Below are 19,962 nucleotides of genomic sequence, written 5' to 3'. Positions count from 1 at the left end.
GTCGGGAAAAAGTTATTGGGTTTTTCCGTTAGTAAATTCTAAGTAGCAGCCCGGAGTCTGGAAGTTGGAAGTGTGTACACTCCCGTGCCTCGGAAAGCACGTTAAGACGTTGGTCCTGCGCCTGAACTCTTTCCGGTCTTGTCGGATTGCCTTCCTATCGGATTATGAGAGGTAGGGAAGAAAAAATGAACCTGTGTTTGTACGCACATTTGTGCACTATAATATCTCCTAAACAGTTGGCTAATCTCACTGGAGATTGGCCGCCGTGGCCTTAATCGGTCTGGAGGACATTATTATTATATATGTAAATTTTATCTTAAATTATCATTGTTTTTATTTGCGATGAACGTACTTTAAGAGACTTATATACTCTTTTATCTAATATAGGTCACACTGGTCAATAGGCCATCCGATAGTAGGTGGTCATACCATAGATGTTGGCACTATCAGAAATATTAATCACCCATCAACGCATTCCATCACCAACGCGCTGTTAACTTTGGCAATTAAGAATTTATCCCATTGTACGTGTATATACACTGAATGGCAATAATATACTTATACTTAAATTATCGTTGCGATTTTGATGTAACTATGTTATTTTGAGATAAGCGTGCGATAAGAGAATAGTGCTAAATTGCAATGAACGTTTTACATCAATCAATATTCATTATATATAAATAAAAAATGATAATAACGTTGTATTTTTTATAGTATAAGTAGGCTACCTGATGGTGAATGGTCACCAAGGCTCATAGACATTGGCATTGTAAAAAAATGTAACCATTGCTTATATCGCCAATGCGCCACCAACCTTGAGAAATAAGATGTTGTGTCCCTTGTGCCTGTAATTACAATGGCTCACTCACTCCTCAAACCGGAATACAACAATACCAAGTACTGGTATTGTGCGGTAGAATATCTGATGAGTGAGTGGTACCTACCCAGATGAGCTTGCAGAAAGCCTTACCACCAGTTAAATTTGTAAATACTTGAACAAAAACAGCTGGCGTCCCTACACACATCTGAAACGCAATTATATACATATACATAGTGATAAGAAAACATAAGTACACATCACATGGCAAAATTTTCGCGATGGGCGCCTAGCTTCCGTTTGCAAAATCTGGGATGTAAAAAAATTATATTCGTAAGTGGTAAAATTCAAACTGAACAATGAAATTGAACAATAAACCGGTTATTTAGGATTGCATTTTACCACTCTCGTGGTCCAATGGGACGGCAATCCGTCACGATCGGAGAGAATACGCAGGCACGTTGACATTGCCAATTTCCAGTATTCAGGTTATTATTGTTTTTATTGCCCCATCTCATTGGCCTGATTCCTTATAAACCAGCCATTATACCTACGAGGCTAACATTATCAATATGTCCAGTCATAGACAGTGCTAAAAATACCAGTCTATGCATTCGAAGAAATTACTGGTGGTAGGGCTGCGTGCAAGCTCGCCTGGGTATGTACCACCCACTCGTCAGATATTCTACCGCAAAAGAGCAGTACTTGGTATTGTTGTATTTGAAGGGTGAGTGAGCCAGTGTAACTACAGGCACAAGGGACATAACATTTATAATTTATCTATGAGCAAACCAAATATCTTTGAAATAGTTGAATAATATTCGATTTTAGTAAAATAAATTGATTAATTAAATAAATAACAGACACACACACGCACACTCTTAAGTAAGAATGTAACTCGAAATTATTTAATAGTGAAAAATATTCTAAGTTTGTGATATAGGATCAACGAGGCCTTCTCACACGGTTCTGTTTTATACTTAATAGAAGGTCTTGCCTTATAGATACTGTTATATATAAGTTAATAAAATTTCATTTCATTTCATTTTTTACAACTTAATATTTCTTAAATATTAAAGAGTTTTGTTAAAAAAACAATGTCAACGACGATTGGATGTATTCGAATTTATCGCAATATTTCATCAAAGATTTACAATAGAATTTATTAAAAAAGTATTTTACAAACAAAGCGTATATTTGATTCAATTCGCCGTATAAAGCTGATCACATACGAGCAAAATAATCGTGTCGATCGAATTGCTATTCTTTGTATTTATATATAAAGCAGATTTACAAGAATCGTCAGAAAGCACGTGACACTGTTTTTGAAGCATTCCTTGCATCATCACTGCGTCATCAACGACGGGTGATATTAAGTTCCTTCTACCCTTAATTAGACTGTTTATTTATATAAACAACAGACATAGTACATGTAGTTTTGTAAAAAAAAACATACTCAATAACTATGTTAGTATTTTATAACTTGAAGTAATTTAGTTCTCTGTGTGAGTTTTTCCATATGAAAACTATTCACTCTAGATGCAGTAAAATGCCTTTACTTCTTTTCAAATATTCATGTAATTAGAGTCGAGGCCCACTGAAATATGTGACTCTCAACCGAAGCTTGCGCATTCAAACCCGGATACGCACTACTGAACTTTCATGTACTTAATTTGTGTTGTATATTTTATATATCTTACGTACTGCGTTGAAATAATATATATATATAAATATACCGTCTCTGTCACCGTCTTAGAGATTTACAGCTTTACTTTTACTTATTCAAATAATTAATTCGGTTAAGTCAATCTTGTATACGAAGCCTTCTGAAACTTGATATTTTAACGAGTGGTATCGCTTTAAATTTATAATGAAATCTTTTGTATTCAACACCCGATGGCTAACAATTTCGAAGCTACCGCAAACATACGGACAGAATTAAAGTTTTATATAATCCACACTGAATTGTGTTACAATTGTTTGAGATCTTGTTCTATTTGTATTACTGGAAAAGATCAGTCGCATAATTCCTACAACGTAGACAAGTTTACGGGAACAGGACAGACTTTTTTAAAAAATATACAATATTTTAATTTTAAAATTATTAATTATAATTAAAATTTACACGATCGAACAGAGGTTTATGCTCTAGTCAAATGTTCTTCCTTTTTTACAAATCGTTTCCCAAGACATATGATCCCAAAGCACGGAATGACACAATGACTTACATTCCGCTGATTAAGCATTTACTTCTATTGTCTTCATGTTTTGAGCTAACATAACTACGTATTATTTATTTATAGAACTACCGTCAAAAGTAGCAATACACACTTAATCTATATATAAAAAAATAACTGACTGATATATCAACGCACAGCCCAAACTACTAGGATAAAAACCATAAAAATTTAAATATGGGTTCCTTTTAAATAGTAATTTAACACTAAAGAAGTATTGTCGTATTTAATACATTTTAACATTTATTTGTAACAGCCTGTGAATGTCTCACTGCTGGGCTAAGGCCTCCTCTTCCTTTTTTGAGGAGAAGGCTTTGGAGCTTATTCCACCACGCTGCTCCAATGCGGATTGGTGGAAATTATGAAATTATCAATTTTGAATATCCACATTGAAAACTTGGCCTTTTCCATATCCTTTTCCCTCTCCCTATTTTCCTCTTCTTCTTCTCTTCCCTTACCAGTCTTTGACACTGTACTTTTATTTGTAATATTTAATGAGCATCATTTTTATTTTGGTATGGTAACATTTGAGGCATAATAATAGAAAACTACGAGGTGTCGGTGCTTATATAAAGTACATTGTTACGTTTTGGATTTGATTTATTTCAAACTAAATACTTATTCGGTGTAAGTCCCACAATTTAAAATCAGTCACTTAAATCTGAATAAATGTTAAAATATGTTAATTTACTCGTTAAATCTGAAGAATATTTCGTTAAAAAAATTATAATCAACGACGATGTAGAAGATTACTACCATTTTCTGACTTTTATTTATGTTGAGTTCGAATACGTTTTAATAAATTTATTTGTTTATCAGCAAACGTGTTCACCTACTCTTATAACCTTCAAACCAGGCGCGAAGAGGCATCTTGCGGGCCGATAAGGCGGGAGCGGCTAGTGCAGAACATTCTTTCCGACTGTACTGGCCGTCGCGTCGTCGCGTTTGGACGGCAAAAATAAAATAAAAACCTATTGTTAACTCACTGTGGTATCACCCGCGCTACACGCTACTCAACCCCCGTGAATTGTAGTGTGACGTTATTATAGTCTATAGCCTTTCTCAATAAATGGGCTATAAGACAAATCCGACAGATATATCAGATTCACGCTTTCTTACAAACGAACACTTCTTCAGCCTTATATATTAGTATATAGATATACAACGATATACATATTTAAACTAGTTTATGTTCTCATGTAAGTGAACCCGTAAACTATATTTTAGTAAAAAAAATTTTATAATAAAACCGTATTCATATCATACCGTTTTAATCCTAATTGACTTATCATATTCGTGTAACTATACATACTTTTATTATATATTATAGCTTTTTTATATACGTTTAAAAATATATATATTGTGCTGTTATTCTTATTTTCTAGTTATGCCCGCGACTTTTCCCGCGTTAAATTCAGCTTATTTTTTCTAAGCGATGTCTTCTATCCAAAAATGAAGAGGTAAGTATTGTGTGTGTGCGGACTACATTTTGTTTAAAGCACACATAACTAAAAATATTAGCTTTACTTCATAATATAATCTTAAAAAAAGTTACAGAGTATATGAATCAGATAATGTAATCCGTATACGTTCTAGAAACAGAAAATGGGCGTTCTCTTATCACAGTATCCTTTCTCATACAATAGATAAAGCTGGTCCACGATTATTGTTTATCCAATTTAGATCGCGTAAGTGCACATAACTCTAGATTTCTGAAAACAAAAGGATATGTAAGCTATAAATACAACGCGAGAAACATTCGCGCCTACAAAATGCGCATAAAGTCCCATATCGTCATTACCGCGCTATACAAATCAGGATCGAGATCATTTACATCGTTGCGACACGATTTCTCCGATACGTTTTTGTTTAGTCGAATTATGATTGTTTTTAATGTGTATAAAGAACTCAACACCGTTGACGTTGACAGGCCGGTTGGCGTGGTTGGTAGATACTTGCCTTTCATGCCGAAGGTTGTGGGTTCGATTTCCACCCAGGATAGACATTTGTGTATATATGTGACATTTGTGTTATTGTGTATATGTGTATGTTTGTATGTGTGTGTGTGTGTGTGCATAAACATGTCTGTTTCTCCTGAGTCTGGGTGTAATTATCTATATAAGTATGTATTTACAAAAGGAAATTAGTATATTATGTAGTATATCAGTTGTCTGGTTTCCCTAGTACAAGCTCTGCTTAACCTGTGTAAATAATGGCCCAGATTATTATTATAGTACTCGGTAGCTAACTGAACTTCGAGAGTTAGATGATATCAGCGTTAAATTCCCTTGTGACTATCATGATCGGACGCTGCGCGAGAAGATTTCCTGAATAATGTTTCTTAATTATTCATTTGTCAGCTACTTTTACCATACCATACTAATTCTCATATTTTTATGGTATTTATTTTACGGTTACGTGTGTAATTTATTTTATTTAAATATTATTGTTTAGTTGCAGCCTTTACCAATTAATATTTATGACGTCTTATGATGAATTAATATATGAATTATTTCCGATTAGCTGAAGTTGATTGGTAAAGAATACTTTTTGGCAATCGAAACACGGCAATGCAAAGTAAAGGTGTTCGTTAATTGCTTAATACTTGTGTTTGATAGACATTTCTGTAAAAGTAAGGTATTATATTTACAAAAGATATAAATTACACAATATCGTTTTTCAAACTCTACATCTCAATTTTGACTACATTAGTTTATTTCAATTTATGAAATCCAGGTAAAACAAAGTCAAATATTGTTATTTACCGAATTAAAAAAATAACATTTATGAAATCGATACGATATTTTGTAAACAATATTTAATTTAATATGGAACTGACTGGCGGTGTACATGCGTTTTTATAAATCAACTTATTCGTTACGCCCAGACTTCATTGTCCGTGCCTCTTACGCGGTAAAACATAAAAAAATACTTGAAATCCTCAGGAGACTTTAAGGATCCGTTTACACATTGTTCTTAAAACGGAAGCATGATCAGTGGTTTTTGCATTAAATTTTCGCTTATTGTTGTGTATTGAATCATAAATGCATATAATAATAAATCATATATATTTTATGCACATAGACGTTGGCGATGTAAGAAATATTACCCATTCCGTATAGCCTATGCTCTACCAACCTTGACAACTAAAATGTTATGTCCCTTAGGTCTGTACAGGAGCTCACTCACACTTCAAGCCATAACACAACAAAAGTAATTATTACTGTTGTTATATATAATTGTATATATAAGTAAAACTTTTAATATCAAATAATTAAAGTTTACCTAAAAAGGATAAAAAATTAAAAAACTGGATTAAATCATCAATGGTGCAACTTCGGGTATGACTTGAAGATTTTATCTTTTAAGTTTTAATTGATATGAGCCGTGATTGCCCAGTGGTTAGAAGACGTCAACCTTAACCGATTATTCAGAGTTAAATTTTAATGTACTTAATTTTTTGTTTCTAATTCTCGTGCTCAGCTGTGAAGAATTAAATCGCGAGGAAAACTTCATGTAGTGGAAGAAAACTAACCAGTATATCCTGCTACCCATATTGGAGCAGCGTGATGGAGTATGTTCTAAACCTTCTCTTCAAAAAGGAGAAGAGTCCTTAGCCCAGCTTTGGGACTAATTTGCAGGTTTTAACTAGCAGGCTATTAATTTAATTTAGATTTTATATTATTCCTGCTTTACAATTAGCCCATCTGCCCGTCCACTTAACTATATTATAAAGAAGCTACCGAAATTGTAAAATAATATTTAGCACTTAATATTAAAGAAAGATGATGGTACGAAAAAAATAAACCCCACACCATTGTAGAACATCCAAAATAACAAGCAATGACGGCGGTCCCAGAACAATGGCCCCGGTGAGTATCGATGGCACTTGTCAAAAAATAAAAACGCATCGGCAGCCCGCCGCCGCGCGATAAGCGGTTTTTTTCGCTTATTTCGCGTGGGAGCGGTTCGGAGCGAAATCGGAATAGCGACGTTTTGGCACGGCGTTATTTCGCTTGCGTGTCCGTATGGAATATTTTACCTCCACTTTGATATAACGCGTATATATCAGAAGCGTTATGCTTTTAATAAGAATTTTTTTATAAGATTTTAAATTACGAATGTGTTCCATGCTAGTCAACTCCTCACCAATCAAAAAGCATTCTTTATTTAAGTAGACTCTTATAAGCGCTCATGTTACATGATTAAGTTGAATATAAAACTACTACTTGAAACTTAAGTTCTTAATGGGTACGTAATATATTTCTTGTATAAATGAAATAAATAGTCTTTAATGAATTTTAATGTTTCCTTATATTAAGCTAGGTCACATATCCAGAGGTCTTGAGGTTCAAACCCTGAGTCAGCCTAATAAAGAATACGTAGCGGCTAAGGAGATGGGCATGGTGGTATAAAAGAGCGTGATGCTGTTTTCCGTCACGGCATACTAGTCGCTCTTACCCCCGAGGCACGTCAATAGATGTTTCACATGAAAAATATAAATTGATTGATAATTTAATTTTAAAACTTTACACAAAGTCAAAGACACTTTAGAGCTTTCATAGGAAAATCAGTTTGTCTCCGCTAGTTATTGCTATGTTTTTTTATGATTTATTGATATCAAATTAACAATTGAAAATATTTACGACGGTTGTTTCAGTATACATATATAGTTAAGAGATCCATACTATAGCGTTATTAAAAAAAAAGAAGCGCGCTAATTTAAAAACCGTAATTTTCTTAGCGAACAAGATGGTGAATTGTTAAATGTGTTGTTCGGATTTTAAGAGTAATTGAGTGAGTAATTTACTTCAATTTATATGATATTTTTTTTATTGCATACGTAGGCGGACAAGAATATGGGCCACCTGATGATAAGTGGTCAACAACGCCCATAGACATTGGCATTGTAAGAAATGTTAACCATCGCTTACATCGCCAATGCGACACCAACCTTGGGAACTAAGATGTTATGTTCCTTGTCCATGTAATTACACTGGCACACTCACCTTCAAACTGGAACGCAACAATCCCAAGTACTGCTGTTTTGCGGTAGAATATCTGATGAGTGGGTGGTACCTATCCAGATGAACTTGCAAAAATATTTAAAAAGAACAATTCGAGTTTAACTTTTGGATGCTAAATATATATATTTTATACTTAAGTTTTAGAAAGTATAACATTTTATTCCTTATCATTTGTTTTACGTTTTTGCGTAAATTAAAGAATCGTTCGGTGTCCAGTGTCTTTAATAGTGTAAGAACCGCTAGCGTACGCTCTAATTTCAAAGTTATCTTTCCATATTAAGGAAACAGTAGAATGGCATCACAAATTTCTATACTCTATTTATATCTATTCCATTTGGCATACAAGATTAACGGCTTTACTTATAAATGTTTAACGAGTGATTAAGCAATGCCGTGTCTTCTTCTTTCGAATGTCAAATCAATAATGAAAGAAAGAGTAAAATAAGTTAAATTAAATAGCCGACAACGTTTATAAGTGAGACCGTAAATTTTCGACAAATATTTTATTATTATAAATAAGTTTTTAAAATCGAAATCTTACATATTGCTTATACTTGATTAAATTGAACACCATGCCTAACGATCAATGCCTAGTGCATTAAACATTTTTTTGAACAAAAGCCTAATAATAAAATCATTAATTGGTGAACGGAAAATATTATACAACTAATCAATACAAGAACTTGACGATAGTTTATCTTAATTAATAATGACAAATGGCTAGATCTTAGCTGTTTCTATATGCTATCGATAACGACGGTCGTTCTTTGTTGCGGAGTAATTATTAAAATAGATGGGTTCGAAACGGGAGATTTATCATTAATCAGCTCGAATCAGTGACGTGGAATCGATGAAATAAACTATATTGTTACTGTATTGTAGTCTTGGTTTTTGTATAGCATTGACTGACCAAACCTCGAATCGGGTTCAAATTCTTGGGGTTTTTATGTCGAAAAATTCACATTTAGCACGGAGTCTGGAGGTTTTTAGACGTCCCAAATATGTTTTTGTTTAAAAATTAATTTATTCATTTATTTTTAAGCTATGTGTAATCATTTTTATAATATATAAAATTAAAATAAAAAAACAAATTACACATTACAAATTTATAGCAAAAACACGATGTCTAAAAGATTGTCCTGTGGCTTTGTACCCAAGACGCTGGCACTATTGCCTTTCTGCACCGATAGACTCGGCCTTTGGGCTGCACTGGTGTTAAAATTAGGATACGACAATAGGACCAAGTCACAAGAGCTATATACTGTTAAGAAACGGAAAACATAATCGTGAAATAACAAAAAGTGATATGAGACAATTACTAATACATATAATTAAAGCACTTTAAGTCAGTTTTTAACATCCCACTAATGAGATAATATTTCTATTGCTCTTAAGCCCTTTTGGACTTCAATGACATTTAGAAACTAGTTTTCTAAAAAATAATAGAAGACACAAACGTTGCCAAGTTTTGGAAGTTCATTAATTAATAATTTAAAGTTCATATTATAGCAATTAAAACATATTAGAAGAGTCAGGTGTTAGTATTGATTGATTTTCGTTATAAATTACAAGAATTATACAGTAATGTAAATTATCATTACATGAATAAATTTGATAAAAATTGTAACTAATATTTTCTGGTGCTTTTCGGTTGAATCTACATTCCGAATCTTAACATTAATAATCCTGTAAAATTACTAATATTAACTCTACTAATCTACTTGAATAAAGTATATTTTGCTTTTAACTTTCGACACTTATAAACACACAAACCAATCAATTTATATCGTCTTGTAATTGTTCTATAGATATTTTAAACAGATCCTATCAACAAGTAGCGTGTATGTTGTTTTGTTCCCTTTCAGATATCCGTTAACTGCACCCTTTAGCGATGATCGATTATTGGTATTTCGTTGTAAAATCGTTTTTAAACTATCATATTAATTATCAACCTTAATTCATTTGCAACAAGATTGAAAATTAATTGAAGATAATTTTACATCGTCCTTCTCTGATTTTCCTATAGAAGCTCTCTATTGACAACTCATTTATCAAGATTATAATCAGCAAGATGCTGTATAAAGCAAAAACATTGCTCTTACTAATGGCGTAAAGTTAGTTGACTAAATAACCGGTTGCAAGTTTCTGTATGCAGAAATTGGAGTTGATATATTTTGTATAATACATATTAAAATTATTTTTCTAATATAAAAAAAAAAAACGTTTTATAAGCAATTAAATTTTGGAGTTAAAAATTACACTATTGCCGAGTCCAAGCTGACTATGACTATGACTGATATATCTAAAGATGACTATGTAACTTCAAGTTTGCCTTTGGGAACGCACCAGCGTCCACCAAGCATTTGACACTTAGGGTCTCTAATTAGTCAGTTCTTCATACGCTTATAGTATCGACTTATATCTTATAGAATATATTGCTCAAATGCTACTACACTAATATCAAGGGACAAATCAATCAATCAATCAATCAACAGCCAATCGTTGTCCACTGCTGAACATAGGCCTCTCCCAAGGTGCGCCAAAGCTCCCTGTCCTCCGCCTTCCGCATCCAGTTGGTGCCCGCCACCTTCTTAAGGTCGTCGGTCCACCTGGCTGGAGGGCGCCCTACGCTGCGCTTGCCGATTCGCGGTCTCCACTCTAGGACTCGTCTGCTCCAACGGCCATCGGTCCTACGACATACGTGACCAGGGACAAATGAGCAACAATAAATAATTCACACAAAGTTAAAGTTTTTTTATTTAGATCAATAAAAAAACTAGTAGTTTTTTTAATTTTTTGTATCACATTTGATTGTAATATCTGTGATTGGCTTATCTTGCTCTCAAGCGCGGTAGCCTAGAGGAATGAATGGTATCCTCAATAAAATAATAAATAACACCATAACACTCCTCGTACTCCAGGGTAAATATTGTTACGGCAAACGAATGTATCGGTATCGGTAGGTAGGTTCCGCATGCTTAAGATCTCGCAACAAGGAATTACCTTGCAATTAGAATATAGTATTTGTAAAATTTTGAGATTAAAACACTTTTTGTTTTTTTTTTTTTTTTATATAGAATAGGAAGGTGGACGGGCATATGGGCCACCTGATGGTAAGTGGTCACCAAACGCCCTTAGACATTGGCATTGTAAGAAATGTCAACCATCGCTTATAGCCAATGCGCCACCAACCTTGGGAACTAAGATTTTATGTCCCTTGTGTCTGTAATTACACTGGCTCACTCATATAAATATGTATATAAACGAATAACTGACTGACTGTCATATTAACGCGCAGCCCAAACTGCTAAAGCTATACCACTATAGGACATTGCATACCTTCGGTTGCTTTTACAGAGTAGGTTAGCAGTAAGAAAGGTTTATTAAAAATGTAAGTGATGAAAGGGATAAATGTTTGTATGAAATACCTTCATTATTGAAGAAAAAGCTATGGTAATCATTATTTAGTAATTCAGATTTATGACGCGAGCGAACCCATAGCAATAGTGTACAGCGCTTTTTTTATAATATACTAACTAGCTTATATATAACATTTGCAATTCATTTCTAATTTTATTTTTAAACTATCATCTGATACGATTTGTGGCAAAATATTCTCCGATTTTAAATGTATAATTGGCATCGGGGATTAAAGGGGGGAATTAAAGGATATTTGATATACTACAGCGCTATTTAGCGACGAACTGCAACAATTTAGTAGTATAATAAAATTACTGTAAAAATGGTGTAATCGATCAAATGAATTTCGTCGCAAGCTTTCATTTATTCCCATAAAATTTATCATAAGCAAATCAGCGAAAAAATAATTATAAACAACATGACACTTCTAACGCTACTTATGCGAGAATTCGAGGCACGTGGTTACTCGCTTAAACTGGTTTTAATCACTGTGTGAATTACACTACTACAAACGCAAAAACATCTTCAAGCTAATTTACTTACAAGTATATATTTGTCGGTACACTTGGATTGACGATTACTCTAATTAAATAAATTATAAACATTAATATAATTTCAAAAATATATTTATAAATATTTTGTATCAATTAGCACAATACTTAAAATCGCAGAGGCAAAAAAATATACCTTAAATCTTCATCTTCTATCGTATATATACTATATTTTAAATAAATATTACTTCAAAGCACCTCAATGTTGACTCATGACTAAAATGTAGCGATCAGACGATTGCTGTTTTAAGATCTTATGCAAATAACTTCCATCGGCGGCAAGTTTGTCGCGTTGCTGTTGATCTTGGAATTTAGGATTCGGTAATGTCAGTTGGATGTGGTGGTTTAATGCATTTATCTACTAAACTATACCAACTATTTAAGGGTATGTTCAAGTCGAAAGTATATTGATAGATGCCTTTAATATGTGAAGATTTTGATTTGGAAAATATCAGCATTTATGTGATCAAATAAAGAAAACAATTTAAAAATTAACAGCCTCACGTATAAACGATGCTTAGCGATTGTTTAGTTAAACAACGATTTGTCTCTTTCTGTCATTATTGATTTGGCATTCGAAAGAAGAAGACACAGTATTGTTTAACTAATCACCCGCTTAACGTCGTTTATAAGTCGTATGATTATTTTTATTATTTAATCTTTTCTAATTTTTTATATCAGCTTCTATTGGCAGCATGTAATAAGAATGTCCTCCTGACCTCCTTATAATTGGAATCAAATAAATGCAACCTGTACAGAGGTTAATAATTTTAAATTATTATAATTTACAAATTTATTTTAGACTGCCCGTTCCGACTACGTACGGGTACAATAAGTATTTTATCCCGTGCATTTTTTAATCAATAAGGTATAAACATTCGCCAATCGATCTATTCGCCCATACTGTAAAGTGTAAAGAGCATAGAAAATAATATACATGCATAAAGCACACGCCCTGCGTATTTTCCATGAGTTTGTTTATTATTATATTCTTTGGTTGTGTCTATGTGTGTGTGTTATTTGTTTTTTTTATTATTGTAGGTAACTAGTCACCACCAATCATAGACATTGGCACTATCAAAAATATTATATATCCTGTTGCAAACCGGAATAAACTTTTAATTAATTTCTTATCAGAATTTAAACCACAAATATAATTATTTATTCTAATTTATAAAATAGCACAATCTTTAGAAACAAGGTTTATCTAGATTTTTATTTCTTTTTTGGGAATGATTATGAGTACTTTCTTCGTTAATAATAGAGGAAAAGAAACGTTCCTATTGGCTAGACGCGCGACTACAGCGCCACATGCGTTGAACTATTCCCTAGTCATCGATATTCGAAATGACCGGTCGATATTTTACGCGCTCTCATAAAAACTGTAATATGTGTTCTGTGTATGTGTGTGAGTTTTATCATCATATATATAAGTGTGGACGATACTCTCTGGTTCCTTCAGCAACTTATTTCCTATACTTTATACATATGTATAAATAGGACGACCGAAGACGCGTATTGGGCCAAGTCTAGAAGCCTATTGTACTTTACATATCCCTTATATTATAAATATGTATGTAGTTTAACGTAAAAAGTTCGAAGGCCACAATGGACGCTTAATTTTTTAAATAGTGATTTAAATTTTGAATAAAAAAAATTACATTATTCGTACTCAACTGTTTCTAGTTTTCACATAATAAAAGGTCTAGGTAAATTATAATTATATTATATTATTATTATAATAATAGATTGAAGCGAACCGCTTATTTATTTTATTTTTACGTTTATTGCATAAGAACTAATATGATTCGAATGTCATTATATTTTGATTTATTTTTTTGAAAATAAAATATAACCTATATTACTTGCTGATAATTTCTATAGGCTGATAATTTCTATGTCTTTCTATAGATTGAAAGAATTTATCAAATCGGTTCAGTAGTTTTTAAGTACAAAGAACATACAAAAAATGAAATTTGTACTTCTTTATAATATTAGTATAGAGTAGTATTCACCCACAGCTTCGCCCGCTTGTTAGGTAAGGAGGGAGATGCTGGTGTTGGGGGAGAGGTTGTTATAAAAAAATAGTCCTAAGTCCTTCCTTAGGGCTCAAGATTGCTTCCTTCCAAATTTCATCAAATTGGTTTAGCTTTCTAGCCGTGAATGCGTGACAGTCAGAGTCATATTCACATTTATAATATTAGTATAAATGGTATTTATGCCACATCTGTTTTCTAATATATTTCTTACTTCTAAAACCGTACTATCGAGGCTTGACAGTGCTTACATAAGGATATTTTTGCAAATTTATACTGTGATTCAAGTGTATATTGATCGCTCAGACACTTTATGTAAGTGTTTGATTTTGCTCAAAGACTAAGAATATTACTTAAATATATATTTTATTAAACAAACGATCAATTATACTCACAGATATCGACTTAGTATCAAGCGTCATCTGCTTTAGTTGAAAATTTAATCACATGCTTAACCGATGATTGTAAGTTCAAACGGATAAGCACCACTTTTCACGCTTGGCGGAAGAAAGTATCGTGAGGAAATTTGCACGTGCTTAATGAACATCTGCCACAAGTATTGTCACCGTTATTTATGTGTAGTTATTTCTGGATAAATTGGTATTGCACGTGCAATTGATTATATGCTAATGCTCTTCTAAGTATGGGATTTAAGATATAACCTTTTCCTGTATATACACTAGCTCATTCAGCTTTCGAAGTGGACCGCATAAATATTGACGTTAGACAATAAATAGTCAATAAATAAAGCAATGAGTGGGTGAATGGCGATACCCAGGGTTAGTACAAAGCCACTCCATTAAACATATTGGTATTTATAATACATGAATATTAATCCCTGTAAGACGTTTAAATTATGTCTTTAAGAGGAATTATTAATTAGCCGGACCGTATTTTCTCTTCGGCTTTCATAAAATTTTCTCCTTTCGCTTGAATTAATTTTAAAACGATATCCGATAGCGTGACGTCACTTCATTTGCATTTAATTACAAACTGAAGCTGCGCTCAACCTTTAAGGGTTCTTGACAAGTCTGGTTGGTTATTATAATTATGTCTAAAGTGTATTTATTTCTTTCTAGCTTTTCTGCACTGTCCTGTCCTTTGCACGGATTAAATTTGTTTTTAGTTCAAGGTTTTTTTTTCACCAATGATTTATAAAAAAACAATAAAACAACCAATCTATTGAGCCATACTATGGTAATGTACCGTACGAGCTCACGCGTATTTTTTTATGTCTGTATGTACTTAACTGTACATACAGGTGCACTCCATTGCCTTTTATATTTCGATAGAATAACAAGCCAACCCAACCGGAAAAGGTCTTGATTAGGACCTACTATCATCCTCACTCTGACCCCAGGATCTGAGTAGAGGATTTTGAAGTGTGCAGCTTTATGAACTAGCCACTAAACTATCTTTATGTGACCATAGCCGATACATAACATTTTTAACACAATAGTGATGTTTTTTTCTTTCCTATTATCTGGGTCATACCGACCTCAAGTATAAGTTTGAAAGAAAATAATTATTCGTAAGTAGGTAACAACACCACGGTTACAAAAGAAAAAGGTATATTAACGTGTAATTCGCTCATTCACTTATTATTAATTTCAATTGTATGAACCACATTTGTATAAAAAAATTTAGATTCGCGACTTACGGCATTCTGTTCCTGGACTTTTAAGACCAACTAAAATATTATAAGGAAGATCTTAGACTTATATAGTCCTCCTCATCGATTTCGATGACGGCGACCCTAGAAATTAATTGTTATTTCTAGCATGAGCCCTAATGGGGCTCGCTAGACCAAATTTGGTTTTAAAAACTCTACGACACGTGTTACAATACAGTTGGCCTACTGAGTTGTATGTGTATGTGTAGGATGTTTTAGGTCTCTCTTTTCTTAACTGGCGCTTTTCGTCTAGTGCGTGAAGGCGATTTTCCTCAAACGTCTTGATCTTTTTGTAGATGGTAGAGCGCCAAGATGCCCTTTGGGAAGAGATCTTAGACTTATAATACGCTAGCAAAATTCATTCAACTTACCGCAGGTTCATTATCTCTGATCTACAGTATTTTTACAACTAAATCTATAATATTATACATTCAATTTATCAATGCATCTTAGATTTTAAGTCCATTATAATAAGGGCTGTAGAAAATAAACTTTAAGTACGCCAAGAATTAAGTTAATGTTCTTTTTTCAACTCTATTTCAATGGCAATAAGAATGACTTCAAAATTAATTCGTGGGTGGTTATTAATGTGGGTAATTTAGTTTAAATAAGACGTTATAGGTATAAGCGTCGCATGTCATGTTTTTTTTATTTATTAAAATATTATCAGTATTAGTCAATTAGTTATTCTGAACGGGTAATGCTTTTGAATAGAAATGAATGTTTCTATTATTTGATGTTTCATTAATTATTATTATCTCATGTTTTTGGTGGTAATATCCACTCTATGGTTGTGTGAGTGTGTGTAAGTGTGAATGGGTGTGTTATTACTAGCACATGGGATAAACATTTTGGGTAATATTGTTAAATGAACATTGTGGCGTATGGTGTGGTTAATATTTTCTGGCGTCAATGTTTATGGCCGAACGTGACCAGTTAAGTGACTCATTTGATCGTCTGTCTTCTTAATAAAATCAAGGTTCCAAATTACATGTCGATATGATCGTTAGTTAACAATAAAATAATTTTGTATTTAAATTTTGTTTTCATTTTACAAAATCATTTATTTTACAAGACATTTTTTAACTTTTGTGTCTTCTGCCTATACATGTTAAGGTTTTATAAATAAGGAATTAAAAAAAAATTGGATTCTTGTCTAATCGTACAACCATTTCTCAAACATCGCGAGTCATTTCCAAATATTGACTAAATTATAGCACTTTCCCATTAAGCAGCATGTTAAGCTTAACCTCTTCTGCCTCTCTCTTTGCTTCTCCTCCTCTTTGGAAGAAGAGGTTTTGTCTTGAATAGTAAATTCAGTACCTAACAAATAACCAGTCAAATCTTCCGCAGAGATTGACCTTAAGAATAGCAGTTTGTTACCGCTTTAAAGCGGTCTAAAGCAGTAACAATTCGTTTCTATATATTAAACAGCCCGTAACAACTGCTGAACAAACTTTTTCGCTTGTATTAAATAGAAGGACTTAGAACTCATTCGTAGCTGTTTCACTGCAAATTGGAGCGTTCGTGACTCAGTATTTAATCCAAAACATACAATTCTTACAATATTGTACGTAGAGAAAATTATTTAATGGCGTTTTTTTTGGATTTGTAACCTCAAATTTTAGTTAAGCTACAAGTATACTTACTAATATTATAAATGCGAAAGTAAGTTTGTTTGTTACGCTTTCACGCCTTAACTACACGACAGATCATCATGAAATTTTGCATACACAATGTCGTAGGGTGTCTTACACCTGCACCGTGTAAGGGCACGCGTACGAGGCCGCTGGCGGAAACTGGTTATTAAAGAAACTCACTAAATAAATATTTGGTAAATAAAATAAAAACATACAGTTTAATCAGTCATAAAATAAATTATAATAGTACATAGTAACGCAGTATATAGGAAATATATGCGCACCAAGTACACACAAATGAGAGAGCGGCTACAGAGAGGGCGTGATGGCATAAGAGATTGTCTTGTTTTTTGTCGTCACAGTCTTACCCACAATGCAATAGGTGATTCAGATTAAAACCGTTTGTCGTCACGGCATACGACTCGGTCGTGTCAAAAACCAATAGATGCTTTACATTAAAAATAATTCTTGGACAGTTAAATGTTACACGAACAGATGTCCAAGCTTGTATCATTGTGTCAACTCCACGTTAACTGGTGTCGTTCCTGATTTATTTTATAGACACGATAAATGAATGCGTCCAGAACGGGTTCACGTACATGAAGTGTAACAGAAAGATTCATTGTTTTAAGTGGGTGGTTTATTTCTAGTTTACGAAGTGAAAGCTGTTAAATGTCGCGGTTAAGCTATTCATTATATAAATACATGACAGCATTTTTCATTTAGGTTAAGTATATTTTAATATTATAACCGTAATGGCCCAGAAGTTAGAACATCTGAATTTTAAATGAAGATTGCAAGTTCAAACACTAGCGATTCACTGAATTTTCAAATCCTCAATTTGTCATGTTATGATGATTCAACTAGTGTTCCATGATGAAGAAAACCTTTGACCCACACCCACAAGCCCGCATTGGAACAGCGTGGTAGAACAAAACTAGTAGTTAAATGGAGTAAAGGCCTCAACCGAGTAGTAGACCATTTACAAACTATTACTTTTTTACTTTCACATAATGTTATATAAAATATATAAATGAACATTAAAACGATTTCATTGGCTATCCATTAAGTCTCTCCTGTTATTTCGATATTCAAATAGTAGCAATTTAATTATGATTCAAAATTTATTTGAAAGTATCATGGGGATATTCTGTAAGAACAGACTCGAATCTTACAGCAGAAAACGGTCGTAAAATGTCGGTAAGTGACATGTGATATTAACATAACTATAACATTTCAAGCATACCGTAACAGCCTGCGAATGTCCCACTGCTGGGCTAAAGGCCTCCTCTCCTCTTTTTGAGGAGAAGGTTTGGAGCTTATTCCACCACGCTGCTCCAATGCGGGTTGGTAGAATTCACATAAGGCAGAATTTCAGTGAAATTAAACACATGCAGGTTTCCTCACGATGTTTTCCTTCACCGTAAAGCACGAGATGAATTATAATCACAAATTAAGCACATGAAATTTCAGTGGTGCTTGCCCGGGTTTGAACCCACGATCATCGGTTAAGATTCACGCGTTCTTACCACAGGGCCATCTCGGCTTACAATATTTCATATATATATATATATATATATATTTCAAGGATACACGCATCAATATTGTATATAAATGGGTTGTCAATATTTCACGGATGAGTAATGAAGTGAATTCTTACGGAATAGCACTGCAGGAGGAATTGTCAGTGCCTTATTAGTAACATTTTTCTCAAATGAAATACATGGGCTATATATAAGACCATAATTATATCGATTTAAATTATTTCTAATATGTATAGTAATGTATCTATTGTATGTATATATTTCGTTTTGCGTATTCCTTTATCCAATTTATTTAGGGTTTGCGGGTATTTTTTTCATTTATCTCTCTATCCTGAGTATTATTCTACATGTCAACCCTTGGACTATCCATTCGTCTTTTTTTCAATCCTTTTTGTGGTTTATGATATTAATTTACATCTAAACTTAGCGTTATTTATTTGTTTAAAAAGCAATTACTTTCCTACAGTACCAAACTGATATGGGTTCATGACTAACGTTAATTTTAAATATAGGATCGTTTTACTATATTTTATACGTAATGTTACAAAAAGAACTGATAATTTCAGGATTAATTTCTGAAAAATTAATAACATGTTAATTTGAAACAAATTCTGTTATAAGTAAAGTTGCTTTAATCGTTCTGTAATTTCCACTAAGAATTTGAAATATACGAGATATGCAAATAAACGTATGCGAAATAAAGCCGTAGAATGGTGCATACAACCTGTGCGTTGCATAGTGTTATAGTGCATAGTGTAAACGCAAACACAAGAACACTCTCTATTCCCTAACTAGCATAAATCAATAGAACGACAGCTCGACACGACCGAAAAGAGTTCAGTCGCAGGACCAACGGCTTCAAGAGATTTCCAAAGCACCGAAGTGTAAGCACAGCTTATTTTAATTTTTAAAGTCCGCCAATATTTAAATACCAATATTTTTACCGGCCTTTTTACTCGGGAATTAAATTAAGAACAATGGATTTGCAGCGTAACAACCTAACTACGAGACCAATGAG

Source organism: Nymphalis io, chromosome 19, assembly GCF_905147045.1.
Source record: "Nymphalis io chromosome 19, ilAglIoxx1.1, whole genome shotgun sequence".
In the NCBI taxonomy this organism is placed as follows: Eukaryota; Metazoa; Arthropoda; class Insecta; order Lepidoptera; family Nymphalidae; genus Nymphalis; species Nymphalis io.
This window is presented reverse-complemented; position numbering follows the sequence as displayed.